Genomic DNA, 15,063 nt, shown 5'->3' with positions numbered 1-15,063 from the left:
AGAAATTTAGCAGTAGCAACTTTTTTCAAAATTTGGTCAAATTTATTTTATATTTTTTTGTCATTTTCAATATTTTAAGAAAAAGCGTGGTCTGAAGCTGTGCAAAACTGTTTCGTAAATATTTTCGAAAATTCGAAAAAGTTTCACAAAAAATTGGAACTTTTTATTTGGAGTTCTCTGAAGTTTCGTCAATTAAATTCTTTCTGTTTCTCACTTTCTATATTATACGAAGAAAAGGTCTTTAAATTTAGTAGCTGAAGCTGTGCGAAACAATCACGAAAAGGTTTTCGAAAAGAAATTTCGATTAATTTTATTTTGAGATCTCTGAAACTCTGATCTCTTTCTTTTTATTATTTTGTATATTTAACGAAAATACATCTGAGAAATTATTAGCTGGAACTATGCGAAATAATTTCGTAAATATTTAGGAACAATTCATAAACTCGAAGAAATTTTACGAAAATTTCGAGCCTTTTACTTGGAGTTCTCTGAAGGTTTGTGAAATAAATTCCTTTTGTTGTCACTTTTTATATTTTACACAAAAAAAAAACTATAAATTTATTAGCTGAAGTTGAGCAAAAAAGTTACGAAAATATTTTCAAAAAAGTTCGAAAGTTCGAAAAAATTTTAGGAAAATTTCGTAGTTTTTACTCAGAATTCTCTGAAGGTTTGTCAAACAAGTTCCTTCTTTTTGTCACATTCTATATTTTACACAAAAAAAAAAAACTATAAATTTAGTAAATGAAGCTGTGCAAACCAATTTCATAAATATTTTGGAACAGTTCGAAAACTTGAAAAAATTTTACGAAAATGTTGAATATTTTACTTGGATTTCTCTGAAGTTTTGTCAAAAGTTCCTTCTTTTTATCACTTTCTATATTCTACACAAAAAAAAAAAAAAAGCTATAAATTTAGTAACTGAAGCTGTGCAAACCAATTTCATAAATATTTTGGAACAGTTCGAAAACTTGAAAAAATTTAACGAAAATGTTGAATATTTTACTTGGATTTCTCTGAAGTTTTGTGAATTAAATTCTTTATTTTCGTCACTTTCTATATGTTACACACAAAATAACCACCATAGATTTAGTAACTGGAACTGTGCAAGAAAGTCTTGAAATAAATATCGAAAAAATTCGAAAATTCGAAAATTCGAAATATGTTTTACATATTTTTTATTTTGAATTCTCTGAAAGTTTTCAATTAACTTTTTTCTGTTGGTCAGTTTTTATATGTTTTTCCAAAAAAAAAAAAAAAAAAAACACGTACATGAAGTTACAAACTAAAACTGTGCAAAAGAAATATTTTCGAAGATACTCGAGAAAACTTGATGAAAAATTTTTATTTTGAGTTCTAAGGAAGTCGTTCGAATAAATGTTTTGTTTCTGTCATTTTCTATATTTTACAAAAAACCTCTAAAAATTTTTTAAAAGAAAATGTGCAAAACGATGCCCAAAATATTTTTCATAGAATTCTTCAAGCAGTCAGCTCAACTATGAATGCATTCGATAAATATGATGTTTGTAATTAGTGAAGAGTATTGATAATTGGATCATTCTGGATGCTCCCTACACTGGCAAGTGTGTGGATCAAAATATATTCTGTCAACCACCTAACTACTTCTGAAGCACTAATTCTGAGCTTCATTTTAGAATATTTTGATGAAAAATCATAAAGAGATGAGAAGGAAGAGCAGATTTAAATATTTCTGTTGTTGTATTAACGATAAAGACACTCCCCGAAGATTGTGGGGAGTGTTATCGATGTTAATGGTCTATTGCCGGATACAAAAGCGGTACAATCCGGTAAAAAAGCGCCATAAATGATAGCCCGACAATCTTGGAACGACTAATATGACCACAATAAAACTTCTAGAAACTTGGGGCTGCCAGAGCTTCGCCTGCTAAACATGCATATGATACATTCATATTTGTAACAGGATTGGGTTGCGTAAGCTCGGAAGCTACAAAGATTTGTATTGCGCTTATAAACCCCTTGAATGCCACTTAAATGGAATTGGTAAAGGAACATAAAGGAAAAGCCAAATCGTTCTATCGTTCTGAAGTGTTTTCATAATCCTCTTTTTAGAACTTAAATCTTTCGGTATGGTGTGACATAGCACGTCTTCCTTTACTTTATAAAATTATATTCATTTTCTCATTATATTTTAGCTTTTGCTTATACCAGTTTTTTTTCGTCAACAAAAAAAAAAAAAAACAACATTATTTCCCAAAGCATAAATGAAACACTTGGCATAAAATCCGCTTTAATTGCAACTACTACTTTGTTTGTGTGTGCCTAGAAAGCTGTTGCTTTAACTCGAACCCATCTAAGTAAATATACAAATAAATAAACCAAAACTTTTTCAAGCTTAATTTTAAGAGAATAAGTTGAACTCATGAATAATTAGCTGACAGTGCATAAAGAAATAAAATATTTTTCACTCTGCATTAATTGTTTTAAATAAATAATTATCCAGAGGCGCTATTGAGTTCAGCTTAAAAGTTGCAGTGAAAGGAAGATAGAAAAAGTAAAATCTATTTAATGTGCTAATGTGCCAAATATAACCAACAACTTCCGATGTAAGTATGAGAGACGCAATAAAAATAATTAATTGCAAAGCGGGTCGCACTCGCTTAATGTATTCAAATATTTGCAAAGCAATTTTTAAACTGAGACAACGTCTTCTCCGTCTTGATGATGCATTGTCTAAAATTTTTTCCGGATTATTTAATAAATAAAAAACTTTTTATATATTATGGGAAACATGGCAAGAATGCGCACTAGGATGGATCCCTTACCCATCTGTTTCATACTCCTGCTATGACTCAACCAAAGCCCCATCTTGTGTTGTGCTATTTTTAAACGGTTTTATTTAGCTTGAAAGGCTGGTTGGCTGGCTGGCACGAATTTTGTTATTGAAATTTAAGTAACTTCCCGATAAGCGACAAGGTTGAAACTTAGAATATAGTTCAGAACCCGATGACAATGCAATAATAAGAAAAAAATCGCCGCTAGGCGGCGCAAGGATCGAGATATTCACAAAAATCGTATTTGTTGACCGATTTGGTCCATATGTGGAACATATAATACATACATGAATAGAAAGCGACCTATGATGTCCGATTTGGCTCATATTTGCAACAAATATTACATACAGCCCGGTAGAAGTGACATCAAAATATCTTGGAGTTGGAGGAGGGACAAGCATACGTGGCGCAGAGTCGCGTAAAGTCTTTGGAAGGATTATGTTTGAGGACTCAGATTGTAACAAATTGTCAGAAAAGAGTCCTTGTAATAATGAGTCACTAAATGAACTAAATAGAATAAGAAATAATAGGCAATTAAATAAAGACTAAAAACTTGAAAATAAAATAATTAAAAAAATTGTTAAGTTAAACGGTTTTATTGAAAACAATACTTGCATGAAGTAATAGTAATAACTGAAGCTAGAAAATAATTAGGTAGGTCCTAGCTACTAGTCATCACACTCCTCATAAATCTAGGGCGTTGATCAGACAATTAAATAAAAGCGTTCGACGCGTCAAATTTCTAAAACTGTGAGACGTAGCATAACCTGATTAAGGTTCAGTTTGTCTTACCTATGACTATCAATAGAAATTTGACGGGCCTAATGCTTTTATTTAATTGTCTAATCAACGCCCTAGATTTATGAAGAGTGTGATGACTAGTAGCTAGGACCTATCTAATTATTTTCTAGCTTATAGTATTACTATTACTTCATGTAAATATTGTTTTCAATAAAACCGTTTAACTAAAAATTTTTTTTTATTATTTTATTACCTAATTCTTTTCTGTTTCATATATTTCTACATTCGCAGAGAACATACTTTCTACATTACATGGCCGCCGCCATGGTGTGGATGCTCCTCCTACCATAAAAATTTTAGTAACAAGTTTTTTAAATATAAAAAAAAAAAAACCCAAGCTGGTCGCCCTCGGGAATGATTTGGAAAATACTCCGAGTGATTTCTGCCATGAAACGCTCTCAGTGAAAAGTCATCTGCCTTGCAGACGCCGTTCGATTCGGCGTAAAACATGTAGCTCCCCTTCCTCCAATTTGTAGGAAAAATTAAAACAAACACGACGCAAATTGGAAGAGAAGCTCAGCCTAAAATATCTTCGGAAGTTATCGCTCTTGACATTTTTTAAATTTTATTTAATCATGAGCATTTAAATGTGAAAACTCAGGGCCTTAGTCTTCTCATATTTATGGTTATGTTTATTGATAAGAATTATTAGCACAGCAAGATTAAAGATATTTTATAGTAAAACAGGTAAAGGTATCTAAGTTCGGGTGTAACCGAACATTATATGCTCAGCGTGAGCTTCAATTGTACATTTCATTTCAGATAAATTACTTTTCTACATAACACGTGGCACCACCCGTTTAAAAAAAAAAATGTCTCCACATTTCCTCTTACAATAAAACTTGGCAAGTGAAATATCACTGATTCAAAACTATTTTTTTAAGTTATAGCTTATTATTCTGGCCTATGACCCTTTTAAGATTGTTTTTATCAAATTGCCGTGGTCTCTAACTGATCCCGTTCATTTTTGCTAGAAATATTTTCTGCTGTAAGGAAAATATGTGTATATAATTTCATTACGATATGTTAATTTTTCTTCGAGTAATGGCTCACGAAACATGGAAAATTGCTTAGCCATAAAAGGGGCGATGCCACGCCCATTTTTTTTAAATTTGAAGTTTTTCCTATTTATTGTTATAAATCCACTTGGGAAATTAAATACCATTGGTATAAAGCACTCTTTTGCAAAAATATAGCTTATTTTATTCGGCTACGACCCTTTTAAAAATCTTTTATACAAAAGTGGGCGTGGTCTTTAATCGATTTCGTTAATTTTTCTTCATAGCATTCATTATAGTAAGAGCAACCTCTCTGCCGAATTTTGTTACGACAGGTTTAACGATTTTTGATTTATTATTAATAATATTTGTAAAATTGATTTTATCACAAGTGGGCGGTGCCAAGCCCATTAAAAAATTTTTTTTTTAATTTTTATCAAGAGTCTCAATATCAGTCCACATGTCAAATTTCAACATTCTAGTTGCATTATTTACTAAATTATCAGGTTTTTTGTATTTTCCAAAGTTTTATATATGTACATAAAAAGAGGGCGTGGTTATCATCCGATTTCACTTATTTTCAATACCAAACTATTCTGGGTCCAGATAAGCTCATGTACCAAATTTGGTGAAGATATCACAATATTTACTCAAGTTATCGTGCTAGCGGACGGACGAACGGACGGACGGACATGGCTCAATCAAATTTTTTCGATACTGATAATTTTGATATATGGAAGTGTGTATCTATCTTGATTCCTTTATACCTTTACAACCAACCGTTATCCAATCAAAGTTAATATACTCTGTGTGCAAAGCACGTGGATTATAAAATTGCAGGAACATTTTTACAAGAGTATAAAATTAAACAACAATAAAAAACTGTTTAGTTTGTATTAAAAAATATGTACGTTTGTAACGTGAGCTCAATAAAGATAAAGTTGTTTTTGTTGTTGTAGCGATAAAGACATTTTCCGAAGGTTTTAAGAAGTTTTATCGCTTTTCATGGTCCTTTGACGGATATAGGTCCGGTAGGTCACGGTAGTAAACACTATTTAGGTACAAGCCCGATCCATTCGGTTTAATATGATTAAATTGAATTTAATTAAAAATAAAAAATAAATGTAAGGCGCGATAACCACCGAAGAGATCTAAGGCCGAGCTTCTCTTCCAATTTGCGTCGTGCTCCTCTTGATTTTTCCCTACAAATTGGCCGGACGGGACCTACATGTTTTATGCCGACTCCGAACGGCATCTGCAAGGCAGATGAGTTTTCACTGAGAGCTTTTCATGGCAGAAATACAATCGGAGCGCTTGCCAGACACTGCCGAGGGGCGACCCCGCTTAGAAAAATTTTCTTCTAATTGAAAAATCTTATTTCTAAAATTTTGATGTTGCTTTGCCCGGGAGTTGAACCCAGGGCATACGGAGTGATAGGCGGAGCACGCTACCATCACACCACGGTGGCCGCCGATTGATTGAATTTAATTATAAGTCATAAATATAAATAGTCAATGCTGAATGCGAACTTCCCATCGAGATATATGGTCGGAATTCTGCTGTCCACTCTCATAGCGTATGATATGATTAAAGGCCGCATCCATTTTATGAGCAGACATCGAATCTAGCTTAAAGTAGATCAACTCGGCTAAAGTGTAATATGGTAAAATTAGTTAGACAACCAGTTTATGGCGTATGTTACAGTGAGAAAACATCGCCGATAGCCCCAAATTCCGCATAGCACCATATACCTCCGATGGCTAGGTTAAAAATACTTTTTAAACTTGAGTTCATAACAAATCCAAGGTTTGTAATTTTACTTAATGCAAGCGTAATTTTTGCTGTACCTACGTAAAGAGGTGGAGTTATTGCCTCAACCATGTTTCTCTTTGGAAATGCAGCACAAAAGTTTTATTAGGGTTGAGGCGCAGCCGGTTATTACTAGCTAAAAGGGAAATAGATAAAATGTCAGCATTAAGCTCCAAATACTAATTATCAACGTCATCAATGCGGCTTGACAGATACAGTTGAATATCGTGCGCATAAAAATATCATTCATGAAACAACTGAATAACAGTGGACCTAGGAATAATACCTGTGGTACACGGTAGACTAGGAAAAGGCGTGGGTCCAAGCGCATTGCTGTAAAGTGTATAAGATTATATGTAGGTCTGACAAGGTTAGACTAACAAATTTTTCTCTATCATTAGAAAGGGAGAAATGTATACTCATGACGGATTTTCTGTCCGAGCATTGCCTTCTGGCGTTGCATGCCTTTAAATTAGGCTTAGTCAGTGAAAGCAGCTGAGGGAAATAAGGGCTGGAGGAGGAAGCGATTGTGTGAGCACGTTTTGTGATTGTACCCTGCGCTTGCCAGGCTAAGACTACAGCTATGAGGAGTGATACAGCTGTCAGACCTAGAAGCAGCAAGTGTCATAGGTCATAGAAAGCTTCTAGTATTTCCCAAGAGAACGGAGTTATTTTATAATATTGGTCCTGGTTTTTGATAGGATTTTTCCATTTGGTCATTAGATAAACTTATGGTAGAACTACGGACTCATTCAGTCCTATGTGACAACCTCACGGACCGGCCAGTTGAACCTAAATACATACAATTGCTTTATATGTTAAACATTTCTATATTGGCTCTTCAATTATTATTACGGTCTAATTATATTCTTGTGCCAGTTGTGTAAAAATATAGTGAGGTGTAAATAATTGACACTGATTGATGAGCAGCTCCACTGAAAGCTTCGTATAATTCCATTCAAACAATAATTTGGAACAAAATGTAAACGCAAACTTATACCTTTGTTGTTGTATATATGCAATATACTTTCTGCATATACATTAGGGCGGGTCGATTTGTGGGGAGGCAAAAAAATCGCCCATTGCTCTGCGAAAATCATATTCTAGGGATCAAAATAAGAAACTTTGCCGAAGGAACCATACCTCTAAAACGAATTCTGATGCCCCCCCCCCCCCCCCAATTCGGGTCCAACTTTTGGGTAGGGGCAAATTTTAAAAAAATCCCATTTTGACCCATTTAGAGTGCTCCAATCGAGTTTAAATGTATGGCCGGCCCCCACTAACTTTGCGGCCCGACCCACCATAAATGTTTGTATGGTGAACCCCCAGGAGGGTTCCAGAGGGTGTGCCACTGACATCGGTGGGTCGAGCACTCTAAATGGGTCAAAGTGGGATTTTTCAAAATTTGGCCCTACCCAAAAGTTCGTCCCAAATTGGGGTGGGGGGGCATCAGAATTCCTTCGGCAAAGTTTCTTATTTTGATCCCTAGAAAACGATTTTCACAGAGCAATGAGCGATTTTTAAATCGACCCGCCAAAATATACATACAGTAGGTCCATGTAAACATACGTGCATATTTGTTATTGTTTAGTATACAATTTTGTACATATTTGTATACATTCGCATACTTATTAAAGTTCTGTGTATGGATGTAATTGCTTTTAAAATTTTAAATATTCAATGATAATCACTAGGGAACGTATTTCCAAGTTAAAATCAATCAAGCATTGAAGAGAATGCAAATTGTTTGTTACTGAAGTGATATCAGAGCTAGCTACGGTAGTGCAGTTACAGATCAGGGATTGCAAATGTTTGTTATTGGTCTAAGTTCAAACCAAAGCAAGTACAAAAGTCTTAGTTGGCGCGAAGCCAAATATTATACACCCAGACGTTTACTCTTAAATACTTAACTTTTAGAGTAAGGAAGCTTTGAAATAGAAATGTTAAACATATGATATCAAATCTGTAATATACTACCTATATACAAAAAAAAAAATATATATATATATAAGGCGCGATAGCCGCCGAAGAGCTTTTATGCCACGCTTTGCGTCTTTGCTTTGCTCCTTTTTGATTTTTCCTACAAATTGGTGAGACGGGACCTGCATCTTTTATGCCGCTTCCGTACGGCATCTGCAAAGCAGATAAGTTTTCACTGGGAGCTCTTCATGGCAGGAATACACTCTGAGCGCTTGCGTAAAAAAAACTTTCCTTATATTGAAAAAACTTTTTTCTATAATTTTGATTTTGGTTTGCCCTTGGCGTGAAACCAGGATCTTCGGCGTGGTAGACGGAGCACGCTACCACCCCCACATGAATGTATAAAAGCGAAAATATAATCTGCGGTAAGAGGCTATAAAACCGTTACTGTCCTGAAAATAGTATTATTAGCAATATCGACCTATGTAAACAAGCTGTTATATTATTAAAGTTTTTTTTTTATAAATGACAGTTTATCGATTTTTTCCAAAAAATTAGCGATTAAGTATGAAAAAGCTATCGATATGTGTTATCGAAATGTAATAAAAAATGTTATTGATTTATTTTCGAAAATTTACCGGCGAATTATCGAAATCCATCGATATATTATCAAAACTTGATCGAATTTTTAACCAGAAGTTCTCAATGTGTTATTGAAATTTATCGATTTGTCATTGATATTTACTAGTTTTTATAGCCTTTGTTATCGTTTTGTGATCAAAGAACTATCAATTTGTAACTGAAAAGCCGCTATCAAAAATTAATCGATTAGCTAAAGAAAAGTGGCCTATGTGTGCTACCAAATTGCTATTGAAATTTATCGATTTTTGTCTAAACAAAATATATATTTTTTGTCGAAAACTCTCGGGGTGTTATAAATATTTTTATCGGCGTGTTATCGGCTTGCTTACAAAGCCTCATTTGAATGTTACGAAACAGCTATCGATAATACTTCAATATAAAATCGATAAAGTTTTTGTAAACAGCCGATACCAACCCGATAAGAAACAAATAATAAGCCGATGAGACGGCGATAATAATTCGTTTTCGATAATTCGTCGTTAATAAAAAAGTAACTTGTAACTATCGCTTAATGCCGTGGTGTAGTGGTAACGTGCTCCGCATAACACACCAATGATCATGGGTTCAAGGCCCGGGTCAAAACTATATCAAAAATTAAAAAAAATTTCTTAATTAGAATAAAGTTTTTCTAAACATGGTCGCTACTCAGCAGTTATTTGGCAAACACTCCGAGTGTATTTCTGCCATGAAAAGGTTCTCAGTGAAAATTCATCTGCCGTGAAAATGCCGTTCGGAGTAGGCATAAACATGTTGGTTTCGTCTCAACAATTTGTAGGAAAAATTAAAGGGAGCACGTCGCACGTCGTGGAACAGAAGCTCGGCCTTAAATCACTTGGTTGTTTGTCGCGCCTTGCATTTATTTGTTTATTTTTCAAGTTTCCTGTATTTAACCTCTACCCCTGGAGGAGGTCTAGTCAACTTAAAAACATAAGTTTTCGAACTTTACAAGTACTTGATACCCACACATTTTTTTTTTTGAGGTGGGCGAGGCCCTCAAATAATTTCGCTCCGAGCTTAATATAATACCAGGAATCATACATATGCGCAATTTCGAAATGATATCACTGGTTTTTATTTATGGCACGCAAAACTTTAAAATTCCACGCCCAATTTGGTTTCAACTATCCTATTTGTCCCATTTTTCGAAATTTTCCATATCGTATAATTGAACGTGGTTGTTTTCAATACTCACACTCCTCATCAATTAGGGCGTTGATCAGAAAAATAAATAAAGACGTGGGCCGCGTCAAATTGCTATTGATAGTAAACCGCTCATATCTTTACAAAGGATATTTTTATACTCACCTGAGCAGAGCTCACAGAGTATATTAATTTTGTTCGCATAACGGTTCCCAGTAACGGCATAAACTAATCCGGACAGATGTAGGCTTCTATATATCAAAATGATATGGGCGGAAAAACAAATTGATTTAGCCATGTCCGTCCGTCTGTCCGCCTGTACGTAAGCACGATAAGTTCAGTAAATTTTGAGGTACTTTAGTGAAATTTGGTATGTAAGTTCCTGGGTAACTCATCTCAGATTGCTATTTAAAATCAATGAAATCGAACTATAACCACGCACACTTTTGCGATATCGAAAATTTCGAAAAACCGAAAAAGTGCGATAATTCATTACCAAACACGGATAAAGTGATGAAACGTGGTAGGTGAGTTGATTTTATGACGCAGAAAAAAAAACTGGTACAATTTTTGACAATGGGCGTGCCACTGCCCACTTTTAAAAGAAGGTAATTTAAAAGTTTTGCAAGCTATAATTTGGCAGCTGAGTATGTAATGTTCGGTTACTCCCGAACTTAGCCTTCCTTAGATCTCTTTGGAGGTTATCGCGCCTTACATTTATTTATTTATTTTACATTCTTGGTATTGAACTGGCGTGAGACTAACGTTAAAGCCAAATCCCTAAATTGATATCTCATAGTGCGTCTATTAGTTAATAATAATTTTTTGGAACGAAGAAAATTTGCTCACAAGTTTTGTTTAGTTTTCATGCTAGTTGGGAAGTAGTTTAGCCTTAATTGGTTCAACTGCAGGCTCTATGAAAGCATACTTAATATAAAGAAATATGTACTATATAGACTCGTAAATATGCACACTTCACAATAAGTCAGCTAAATAACTATGTGTTATGTAAGACCGTTCTTAGGTATGTTTGTGTGTTTTGTGTTAACACATTACTGTATTTATGTAAAATCGTTTGTAACCCATACAAAATTTGATTACCTCACATGATAATGATAGCAAAGGGTTGTACAAGGATTTTTCATTATATGTGCTTAACCTGACATTGTATGCATACGTGCATATGTATATACGTTTACTTAAAGTTGTGAAACTTCAAAGTTTTGTAGAATATGCTAATTGTATTCTATTGTACTTTGTGTTGCTGATTAACGATGAAGGCATGTTACCTAAAGACATGGAAACCATAGATATAAAAATACTAGTGGAAGAATTATCAGACATAGGCATTTAAAGTTTAGAACTAGACTGGTTTAAAAGTTTTTTAAGCAACCGTAAGCAAAGAACAATCATTGGCTCATCGTTGTCAGATGAAGTGGATGTTAAGGTTGGGCTTTCACAAGGCTCTGTCCTCGCTCCAATTTTGTTCAACATTTGCATTAATGATATTAATTCAATTTTCAAATATAGTTCCATAAAATTGTTTGCTGACGATGCACTAATTTAGATAAGTGGTAGAAACGAAAATGATTTAAGAAATAAATTACAAAGTGACTTAAATGCCCTTTATATTTGGTTGTGTGCTAACAAACTTAAACTTAATATCGAAAAAATAAATACATATTAATAAATAGAAAGAATATTTCCGATGTTGGTACTCTCAAAATAAACAATTCAGAAATTGAGAACGTAGATACTATTAAATACCTTGATATCGTAATAGATTGTAAATTATAATTCAACGCCCATGTCGCTTATATAACAAATAAAATAGCAACTAAAATATGTTTTATGCAAAGAACCTGCAAAAACCTAAGTAATTACGCGGGTTCGAATCGAGCTCAAGGCCTAACAATAATTTTTTTTTTATCATTATTATTGTTATGATAAATTTTTTCTTAATTGAAAAAATTTTTAAATTAGAATAGAAGAAAGAAAAAAATTTTAGACAACTGCCAAAGCTCGTTGTATAGATCCATTTCGGGAACTGCTAAATTCCTTCATCGGCAACGTTTAGGCGCCGCTGCTATAACCATTCAACCACCACAGCGGTTTTTTGTTTGTCTTCATTAATCCTACTTCTATTCTGGTTTGTGCCAATTGATATTCACACCACTGCGACATCTGTTGCAGAATAGCTGTGAAAATTGGACTTGTTTGTTGGCAATGCTGCCATAGTGTCATATTTTATTGACACTTTTTTTTCCCCGTACTCTGGGATGTATTAACAATTTTTGTTGTTATATCGGCCTACTGATTTTAAGATCGCTAAGATAGCTAAAGTATATCGATCTGTTGTTGAACCTTACTTTTTATATTGCTCTACAATTTTATTCGTTATGAAAGATTCGCAAATCGATAAATTGCAAAAAATGCAGAATAAAGCTATGCGATTCATCTTAAACAAATGTTATGATACCCCAATAAAAGATATGCTACTTAGTTTAAATTGGATGAGCCTGAAGCAACAAATATTTTTCTTTACGGTGAAGTTTATATACAATTTAAAAATATATTTATTTGCCTTCAACTACAATATAAAAAACGGAAATTTAGCTGAATACTTAAGAACAAATTTTAGAGTTAATTATGATGTCCATGGAAGAAATACAAGACAAAGAAATGATTTCAAATTACCTAATTATAAAACAGAATCTGAACAGAATAGTCTTTTTTACAAAGGGTTAAAATGCTTCAATGAACTACCTGATTACATAAAAAATAGTGATAATAACTTGTTTAAAAAAAAGTTATACACCTACGTTAAATCTATGAGGATAAAATAAATACTAAGATCTGAGCTGGTTTGTGATACGCATTCCTAATTTATAAATCTAATTCTAAAATTACAAATTTGCTCCTTTATATATATATACATATATCTATTTAAACTGATGTACCTATTGTTAATTAATGCAATAATTTTTTTCAAATGTATAAGTCGTAATAAATAAATAAATAATAAATAATGCTTGCCTGTATGTATGTGTATTAGGGCGGGTCGGTATAAAAGTCGCTCATTGCTCTGTGAAAATCGTATTCTAGGGATCAAAATAAGAAACTTTGCCGAAGGAACCATACCTCTAAAATGAATTCTGAATTCTAATTTCTAAAGAGAAAAATAAACTCCAAAAAGAAAAAAAACATAGGCATTTCAAAGTGGGATTTTTCAAAATTTGCCCCTACGACCCAAAGGGGGGGACATCAGAATTCGTTTTAGAGGTATGGTTCCTTCGGCAAAGTTTCTTATTTTGATCCCTAGAATATGATTTTCACAGAGCAATGGGCGATTTTTTTGCCTCCCCACAAATCGACCCGGCCTAATGTCTGTGTATGTTCATCGGAGGTTTTGACAAAACAGGCTAATAATGCAATTTGACTAATTGTTTTTGAAATGACTTTTTGGGACTGTAGAAAATCTTCTTTAATAGATTAGATCGCTGACTTAGAATGACAAGAGAGTTACTATAAATCTTTAATACGTTATCATCTATTATCCTTATAGGATATGTATTGGAGAGGGTGCGAATCAAATCAAAAACGTATTTTCAGCGTATCCAATTGCTGGTAGTAATGCTAAAATCTATATTTATTTAATTTATTAACAAATCAAGTGTATTTATATTTTTTACAAGATTCTTACACTTATATTTTTGCGTGCTAAGAAGCGACCTTCTCCAATTAAGTTAGAATCCAAAAAGAGCGAATTGTATTCACGAACGTAGGGAAAGCAATTGACAGCGCAGCCAGGTAAATGCAAAGCAGCGCAAAATAATTAAATGTATTGTAGACGTGGGCAATACATTCACAGCTAAGCAGAAGTTAAGTAGTGCAAAGAGAGCGAATTGTATTTGCGAACGTAAGCAAAGGCAAACTCAGAAATACAACGCCGATCAGTCTCGGCGTACGGCGTTAAACTGGAAGCGGCGTAACATACTCCCCTCCGTGAACTTCGTGCTGCTCCGCTGTACGTGGTTCACTTCGCACATCAAGCTTCGCAAACTTAACAACTGGCCTGGTATAAAATCCTTCACTGGTTTTGATTACAGCACTGCGTACCTTACCGTCAGTTGATTGATTGACGTCCACAACGATCCCCTTTTTCCAAGTATTTCGTTTAACGTTTTCGTCAACGACGATCACTATATCCCCAATTCGTATAGGGGTAGCGGTTTTGTTGAACCATTTTGTCCTTCTTGTCAGCCAAGGTAAATATTCTCGTAACCATCTTTTCCAGAAATGTTCAGCCACTTGTCCAGAGATTCGTAGGTTTTTATTCAGTGTCGCATTATCAGTATCGTCAAAGCAGAATTTTCTTTCTCCGTTTGAACTACCCAGCAGAAAATGGTTAGGCGTAATCGTATCTGCCTCTGGTGCATCAAGCGGGACGTATGTAAGTGGTCTAGAGTTTAAAATGAACTCCACCTCTGCCAAAGTCGCTCTTAGTATATCTTCCCGTAAATTAGCCGGAGGTAATATGTCCATAAGTACAGATTTAACAGAGCGTACCATTCTCTCCCAACAGCCTCCCATATGTGGTGCTGCGGGCGGTATAAATTTCCATTTGATGTCCGGGTGGCGGTCTTTGAGTTTATCGGCTGACAGTTTTTTAATTTCGCTTTCCAGTATGCGGTTGGCTCCACGGAAATTCGTACCATTATCTGACCAAATGCATGCTGGCACCCCACGGCGAGAAACAAACTGTTTCAGCACAAGCAAGAAGCAGTCAGTTGAAAGTGATGACGCCAACTCGATATGGACGGCGCGTACTGTTAAGCAAGTGAAAAGGACACGACAGCGTTTCTCTCGTCGTCGTCCAACTATAACTTCAATTGGACCAAAGTAGTCGACGCCCGTATTTGTGAAAGGACGAGCAAAGGCCC

General features: G+C 34.4%; 1 protein-coding gene across 1 annotated transcript in view; it reads left to right on the top strand.

Moving 5' to 3' along the window:
- The window catches only part of SLO2 (slowpoke 2), a 743,624-nt gene that overhangs the window by 12,200 nt on the left and 716,361 nt on the right, over positions 1–15,063 (top strand). The window lies entirely within an intron of this gene.

This window comes from Eurosta solidaginis, chromosome 3, assembly GCF_040869045.1.
Source record: "Eurosta solidaginis isolate ZX-2024a chromosome 3, ASM4086904v1, whole genome shotgun sequence".
NCBI classification, from domain to species: Eukaryota; Metazoa; Arthropoda; class Insecta; order Diptera; family Tephritidae; genus Eurosta; species Eurosta solidaginis.
The sequence above is the reverse complement of the archived record's forward strand: the minus strand, read 5'-3'. Positions and strand labels throughout refer to the sequence as shown.